This window comes from Gorilla gorilla, chromosome 12 (genome assembly GCF_029281585.2).
Source record: "Gorilla gorilla gorilla isolate KB3781 chromosome 12, NHGRI_mGorGor1-v2.1_pri, whole genome shotgun sequence".
NCBI lineage: Eukaryota > Metazoa > Chordata > Mammalia > Primates > Hominidae > Gorilla > Gorilla gorilla.
In genome coordinates, this window is record NC_073236.2 from 102,250,092 (window position 1) to 102,258,269 (window position 8,178).

The following is an 8,178-nucleotide window of genomic DNA, read 5'->3' on the forward strand; positions in this document are numbered from 1 at the left end:
CTAAAATTTCCCTTTCTCTGGCTTTATTTACATTTCATTAATATGAAGTGATTCAACCTGAGTAACATTTTGTCCTACATAGCTTACCGATTTGACTTTTGCAAGCAGCCGGACACCAAGAGTGGTCCTAAACAAGTTCTTGGTTGATGCAAAGCTCCACACTTATTGAATCAGATAACTGTAAATGAAAATTGCCCTTTAAATGTAATCTCTCAAAATCACTAGAGTTCATTTCCCTTAGAGAAGCAGATAGCTTATGCACATTCCCTTAGGAAGGGGATCAAGTTTGTTACCTATAAAACTAAGAAGGCAGAACTGCTGTCAACGGCAGGAGTTGAACTGTACAGTTTTAATTCCTAAACTGGACCCAATTCAATGGGCTTTGGTCTTGATCTTTTCCAATTTATGTTAACTAAGTCCTAATTAAGCAGAGTTCATTTTAAAGAAGTCAGACGCCAAGTCTTGTCTTCTGTACCTAGACTTTCAATATTGCAGAGCTTTTTCTTAATTAAGGTGAAGAATTCCTTTTGGCTTTCACAGCTAGAATTTTCCACTTGTTCCATTTAGAGTGCCAGTTGGCTTTCACGCTCTGCAACCATGTGCCTCTGGCACAGCTGGATAATGTATGAACTTTTGTGGGATTAAAAAGGTGCTATATCCTTGGGAAATGTTCCTAATAACCTGAATTCCTATTTCTTCTCACCAGTGATCAATCTTTTCCAAGTAATAACTAGCAAGTGAGCAGTAAAGGCAGGGAACAACGAGATGTCAGCAGCAATGTTCCCAGAGAGGTGTCCTCTCTCCCTAACTCCAGAGCTTGAATCCAACAAAGACTGATATGGGCAGTCTTTAGCCAGAGCTCTGGCTCCTATTTTGGTACCCAGGGGCAACTTGCAGATAAAGGAGAGATGGATCCTAGGCTGCCCTTATGGCTGCCTAGGATGTGTGATGGCTCAGTAGGAATGGCATCCCTTAAAGATTGCTAGGCACCAGAGCTAGAAGCAGAAGACCCAGTTCTGGATCCTCTTCTCCCACTGTATAATTATAAGACCTTGAAACAGCTCTCAGAATACTTCTCCAAGCCTTGATTGTCTCACCTGTAAATAGAATATGACTAGACCACTGCTTCTTAAACTAAATGTGTGATGAAGGAACACATTTTTCCTTTCTTCCCCCCACCCCAGTCTATTGTAGACTGTGTTTTTTGAAATACAATAAAAAAATGAATTACCAGAAGAATGATGTTTGGAAGGTGCAGCAATGTCAAATTTCTATAAGAATTCTAAATGCTTACCCATACTTTCTGTACTTATCTGGCCATAAAAAGGTAACAGTGTCTGGGCCAGCAGCAGTGCAAGGACCACACTTCACAGAGCAATCAATGAGATGATATCTTAGGCACCTCCTGGCTCTCATAGTTTCCACTTCCCATAGCCTGCCTGCCTCTCCACTAGATTTGCCCAAGCACCCAAATGCTAAGCTTGGTGATAAGACCAAAATTATGCTTCCAGGGTGACTTAGTCTGTTAGAGCTTCTTTTACAACATACTGTAAACTGGGTTACCTATAAACAACAAATATATTTCTCACAGTTCTAGAGGCTGAGAAGTCCAAGATCAGGATGCCAGAGGATTTGCCATCTGATGAGGGGCTTCTTCCTAGCTCACAGATGGCCGTCATCTCACTTTGTTCTCACACGGTGGAAGAAGTGAGGGGTCTCTAATTCCATTCAAGAGGGTTTCACCTTCATGACCTAATCACCTCCAAGGGCTCCAAATACCATCATATTGGGGGTGAGAATTTTAATCTGTAAATTTGGGGTTGGGGTGGTGACACAAATATTCAGTCTGTAGTATGAAGTTGTCAACAAAGATCAAAATAACCCCTTGAACAACTAATAGTATTTCTATATCTGTGTTTCTTTCCCTGTCAACCTCCCTGAACCATGATCTAGAATCCCAGCTCCACCACTTGGTATCAGGGGGCCAAAAGCAAGTTACTTAACTTCTCTGTGCCTCAGTTTTTTCATCTCTAAAATGAGAATAACATCTTCTTCATAGGGGTACTTTTGTTAAGTGTTTGATATAGTTTCAAACTTAGAGCTAGATTAGTACAAAGAAATCCTATTTCCTCATTTTTACTCTTTAATTTTTTTTTTGGAGACAGGGTCTCACTCTGTTGCCCAGGTTGGAGAGTAGTGGTACGATCTTGGCTCACTGAAGCCTCGACATTTGGGGCTCAAGCAATCCTCCCACCTCAGCATCCAGAGTAGCTGGGGCCACAGGCACATGCCACCACATCCAGCTAATTTTTCTACTTTTTGTAGAGTTGGGCTTTCACCATTTGTCCAGACTAGTCTCAAACTTCCAAGCTCAAGTGACCCACCTGCGCATCACCTTCCCAAAGTGTTGGGATTGCAGGTGTGAGCCAATGCGTCCAGCCCTGTTTATTCTTTATTCACATTCCTCCTGTGTAGCATTTTCCCCACTTGCTTTATCCTTCTCTGTCTTTCGCTCTCTCTGTTTTTTAAATTTTTTTTCTGAATGATTTGAGAGTAACTTGCATCCACCATGCTTATAGAATTGTTTTGAGGATTAAAGGAATTAATACATGGAAAATACTCAAAATGGTGCCTGGCTCACATAGTAAGCTCTCATAAAATAGTTCTCATGCTTGATTTTCAAAGGCCTTTCCAGACATGCAAAAGGAACCTCAAACTCTAGTGACTTGGGGGCCACTCCATGTGAAACCTCCAGCAAACTGGAGGTCCACCCCTATGGCTTTGCTTTTCTCAGAGATTTATAGCTGATTCACTTATTTTCCAATGTGTTGGATTTGACCAACTTAAAACATATTTTCCATGCCATATGTAGCTAGCCTTGAACACTGGTATTAAATGTATCTGCTCTAAATTACTATATGTTATTAAATCCAAAGAACTCTGGGATTTTTCTTCCTTTTTTTGCAAAAGTGCTGTACTACTGTTAACATGGTATTAAATTGATCAGTAATGACTAGGAGGCCAAATCCTCACTGTGTTCTTTGGGAAGATGATAGGAACTCTGATTTCTAAGAAATTCAAGTATGACCTTAGAACAAAACTCCCCTAAGCAGCTCAAATGTCTCCTATCTCTGTTACCCAAAATGTCTCTGTCTCTGATACGGAAACAAAATGCTGATTTACACAATGCCCCATCTAACCCTTGTGTTGGTTTAACTTTAAGCTGAACCAGAACTTTCGTCTCTCACATTCACCCTGGGTTCCTCTGCTTCCTCATTTCCTGCCTCATCCAGATCCTGCTGTGCTGAATTGAATTAAGTGTAGAAAAAATACTGATTCAGCTTCATCTTCATGTGCCCAGATTCAGCTGTAGAAAAGGACAGAAACACTACTTGGTCCACAGCAATTTTTAAAATCATTCCATGTGAGTCATATACCAAAAAGAAATCAAATCATGGAGGCATCTGGTGTCCAGAAAAGCCCACTTTTTTCTATGGCCAGAGTCTAGAAGGTCGGGTGACTCGCCCAGGGGACACATTGCTCTTCATAGAACATTGGAACAAGGCCCATATGTCTTCCAGGCCCTCTTGCTCAAAATTACCATGTGATCAAAACAAATCCTATCGTTGTCCCAGCAGGGTTCATTGGTCTTATGAATTTGGGGACAGACAGGGCCTGGGGGAGGAAAAGGAAGCAAAGTAGATGCTTCTTCCATTCCAAGATGAATCACATATGTACAATTAGACCCAGTATAGTTTCACATTACCCTTTCCTGGAGGAAACTATGAATATGGGACCCCCACATATATTCACAGCCCACACTGAATGCTCTGTTCCCTAGAAAACCTATAATCTATACTATACGACTTGATATTTGGTTAAGACATTTTTGCAGGACATGTGTATCTGGTTCCCAGGGCTAAGCCATCCAGTCCTAGAGAGCCAAGGTCATTGTGTTATACTTCTTAGTACCCTTCAGAGCAATCGCACGGTGTGCAGCATACATAGTAGGTACAAAATGTATTTCTCTGGATTGGCTGATGTTTTATTTTAAAAAAAATGGGAATATTGGCTGGGCATAGTGGCTCACACCTGTAATCCCAGCAGTTTGGGAGGCCAAGGCGGGCAGATCACCTGAGGTCAAGGGTTTGAGACCAGCCTGGCCAACATGGTAAAACCCATCTCTACTAAAAATGTAAAAATTAACCGGGCATGGTGGCTCACGCCTGTAATCCCAGCTACTTGGGAGGCTGAGGCAGGAGAATTGCTTGAACCTGGGAGGTGGAAGTTGCAGTGAGCCAAGATTGTGCCACTGTACCCTAGCCTGTTTGAAAGAGCAAGACTCCGTCAAAAAAAAAAAAAAAAAAAAAAGGAAAAAATCAGTCATCCCACCCATCCCCACTGGCTAGTGGCAGATGTGCCTGCTCCTTGGCTGCAACATGGATATGCTTCCCTCCCAAAAAGAAACCAGTATCTCTGCTGCTGTCATAGACTCAGACACCTGCAGGGACAGTTCCCACTCACTGAATTCCACAAACCACTTGGTCTATACATTTTTCTACTATCACCATCTTCTTCCCAAAGAATTCAGATTTTTTACAGAGATGAGAAGACACACTGATACTCACTCACCTGATTTATTTAAAAATCTAATGGATAGTTCCTTCAAAAGTTAAACATAGAGTTACCATTTATACTGCAATTTCTCTTCCAGGCATATACCCAGGAGAACGGAAAAACATATGCTCACACAAAAACTTGTGCATGAATAATTGTAGCAGCATTACTCATAAGAGCCAAAAACTAGAAACAAGCCCAATGTCCATCAGCTGATGAACGGATAAACAAAATAGGGTCTATCCATATGATGGAATATTATTTGGCCATAAAAAGGAATAAAATATTGATACACGTGACAACTGGATGAACCTCAAAAACATTATTCTATGTCAATTAAGCCAAACACAAAATACCAATATTAGATAATTCCATTTACATGAAACTCCAGAATAGGCAAATCCATAGAGATAGAAAGTAGATTCACGTTGCCAGGGTTTGGGGGAAAATGACTGTTAAGGAGTACAGGCTTTCCTTTTGGGGTGATGGAAAGGATATTCTGGAAAGAGAGTGATGGTTGCACATATCTACGAAAATACTAAAAACCACTGAATTGTACATTTTAACAGATGAAGTTTACGGTATGTGAATTATATGCCAATTTTTAAAAATTGATTAAGGAATAAAATAGGACACAAAACTTAAAGAACATTAAAAACTACGTTGTGAATTAAAATGAATCCCAGGGCCAATGCTGGCCTGTTGATTTTAGTGTTGCCAGAGCTGGACTTGCCTTTCTTTCTCTTTGTTTCACTCACATTTGGAACTGCAAACATAGGCTTTTCTAAAATACATTGTGTGCCTTTGCAGCTCACATCCAATGCCCAAATCGGGTCCGTCACCCAGGCTATTGGGCCTACTCTCAAGTGGGTTTTGATCTGGCCCTAATTCTATAGACAGTGTGAGCCTCGGGGATCTGGCTTCACCATTTCCACATTGTGAGTGGTGATCGTTTCTGTCAAAAATAATCATCTGTCTTTCATTGTAGTGCAGATGATACCCAAATGTTACCCTCATCCATCAAACTGTCAGGTTAATTGTTTATAAAACATCCGGAGCTGGTTGTCACAGAACATGAGCAAACTCAGACCAAATAAAACAGAACGCTCTGGTTGGATACAACCCCTGTGTGAAGCAGAGTCCTGATGACATTTATGGGAAACAAAGAGTCACAAACACCTTCCTTAATCCAACGACCATCAGAAACCTAGGAGTGGTGTTACCGTCCTGAGACACTGAGCAAAACTGCCCTCGAATAGCTTAGTTTTTCTCTTCCTAGAATGTTTTTCGATCATTTGAAAACTACTTCCAGTCCTAAAAGACTGAAGACAGGTAAAGTTTATGGTATGTGAATTATATATCGATGTTGGCTTTAAATTCAGCTTTTAATTTGGCTTTGTTGGCTTTAAATTTCTGCCATGGTCCAGCATGAAGATGGACAATGCAGTTTCCCTGCCTGCCTTTGCTGCAATCATGACTCTCAGATAAATATAAAAAGAATACTCATATATTTTATTTAACTTACTAATTAATAAGGTAAACAGTAAGATGTTAGGACTCATTTTTTAAAACATTTTGAGAATCTGGGTATCTATTTAAAAAAAATAACTGGTCCATGTCTTACCAGGCAAGAAACTTTTCAGGGATGATTCTTCCATGAGACACAAATTTTTTGCATCTTCTTTTGGAAAAAATCCACAAGTTAATCTTGTCTGCATAGTTTTAAAATAGGCAACCCATGGAAAATTAAACCTAGTACTTCACTGAAGAACACTCAGGACTCTCTTTTGGCTGTTTTGAAGTTTCTAGTAACTTCCTGAGAGGCCACTGCTGCCAGAACTAGGAACCAACTCAGGGAGGCTTGTGGGAGCTAAGTCTTTACCACCTAGTGCTAAAAAATAAATGGAACGGTTTTTCGAAAAATACACAAAATTATCCTCAAAGCAGAGGTGCAAAGGCCACTATCTCCCTCCTTCCCACAGCCCTCGGACACTCTGTGATCCAATTTCTTTACCTTAAATGTAACCCACTGTTGTTTAATGGGAAGAAGAAAGAGGAAAATAAACCTGCTAAGAAAGTGGACCAGACAAATCCAACTCAAGAATCCCCGCCCTAAAAGTGTGCAGAATGAAAATACTCAAAGAGGTCTTCAACTATTTGGATGCCATGACTTCTTGAAACAGACAAATGCAATTTTGAGAGTAGTTTGAATGATTTTAGAACCTAGCAGGAATATTCGTCATAAGATAAAAAAGGCATCAACTCATTTCCCCTCCTGCCACCTCCATTCCCTGCTCTCCACCAGAGCTCCTCAAAGCTCAGGAAAGCAAGGCAAACAACAAAAAGAAACAACAACAACAAAATCAAGTTTCTAAAATTCTATTATTTATGGTAGGTAAAACTAATGACACAGCATAGTTGGGGTTTCTTACAGAATCAGTGTGCATTACATAAGACTATTTTAAATTATGTCCTGACATGGTGGCTCATACCTGTAATCCCAGCACTTTGGGAGGCCAAGGCGGCTGGATCACTTGAGGTCAGGAGTTCGAGAACAGCCTGGCCAACATAGTGAAACCCCATCTCTACTAAAAATACAAAAGTTAGCTGGTTGTGATGGCGCATGCCTGTAATCCCAGGTACTCAGGAGGCTGAGGCAGGAGAATCACTTGAACCCGGGAGGTGGAGGTTGCAGTGATCTGCGATCGTACCACTGCACTCCAGCCTGGGTTACAAAGTGACACTCTGTCTCAAAAAAATAAAAAAGACTTTTAAATTATAATGAAATTTTATAGCTGTTGAATTTCTATTTTATAAATATATCTTTTCTAAAGTAAAATTGTTTCTCTATAACACCTACACGTCATCTGTATGATTGTTAGGTTTATTTGCTGCTTAGTCCTTGATCAGAAATGCAACTCCCAAATATAATATAGTAGGCCCCCTTACCCATAGTTTCAGTTACCTGAGGTCAATTGTGGTCCAAAAATATTAAACAGAAAGTTCCAGAAATAAATAATTCATGAATTTTAAATGGCATGCTGCTGTGAGTAGCTTGATGAAATCTCCAGCCTTCCTGCTCCGTCCCACCAAGGATGTGAATCATCCCTTTGTTCAGGGGATCCGTGCTGTCTGCCTCCCCACCCATTAGTCACTTTGTAGCCATCTAGATTATCAGATCAACTGTCACTGTATTGCAGTGCTTGTCTTTGAGAAACCCTTATTTTACTCAATAATGGCCCCAAAGCACAAGAGTGATTATGGTAGCATATTGTTATAATTGTTCTATTTTATTAGTTTTTCATCTCTGTGCCTAATTTATAAATTAAACTTTATCATAGGTAGGTATGTATAGGAAAAAAACATAGCATATACAGGGTTGGGTACTATCCATGTTTCAAGCATTCACAGGGGGTCTTGGAATGTATCCCCCAGAGATGAGGGGGACTACTGTATTCCTCATGTAGTATTTTTGTGAGACTATTCTTTTTGTGTTTTAGCATGAGGTTATCAGGAACTTGTCACTCCTGCATGGGCTCAGTTACATGGGGGAAAAATAAT

At 40.3% G+C, this 8,178-nt stretch overlaps 1 long non-coding RNA gene across 1 annotated transcript in view; it reads right to left on the reverse strand.

Annotated features, from left to right (window-relative positions):
- Window positions 1-7,716, reverse strand: part of LOC134756805 (uncharacterized) — a 50,483-nt gene extending 42,767 nt beyond the window's left edge. Inside the window, exon 1 of the long non-coding RNA XR_010130008.1 lies at window positions 7,583-7,716. This is a non-coding gene — a long non-coding RNA (uncharacterized lncRNA). The remainder of the gene's footprint in view (window positions 1-7,582) is intronic.
- Between the last annotated feature and the right edge of the window lie 462 nt (window positions 7,717-8,178).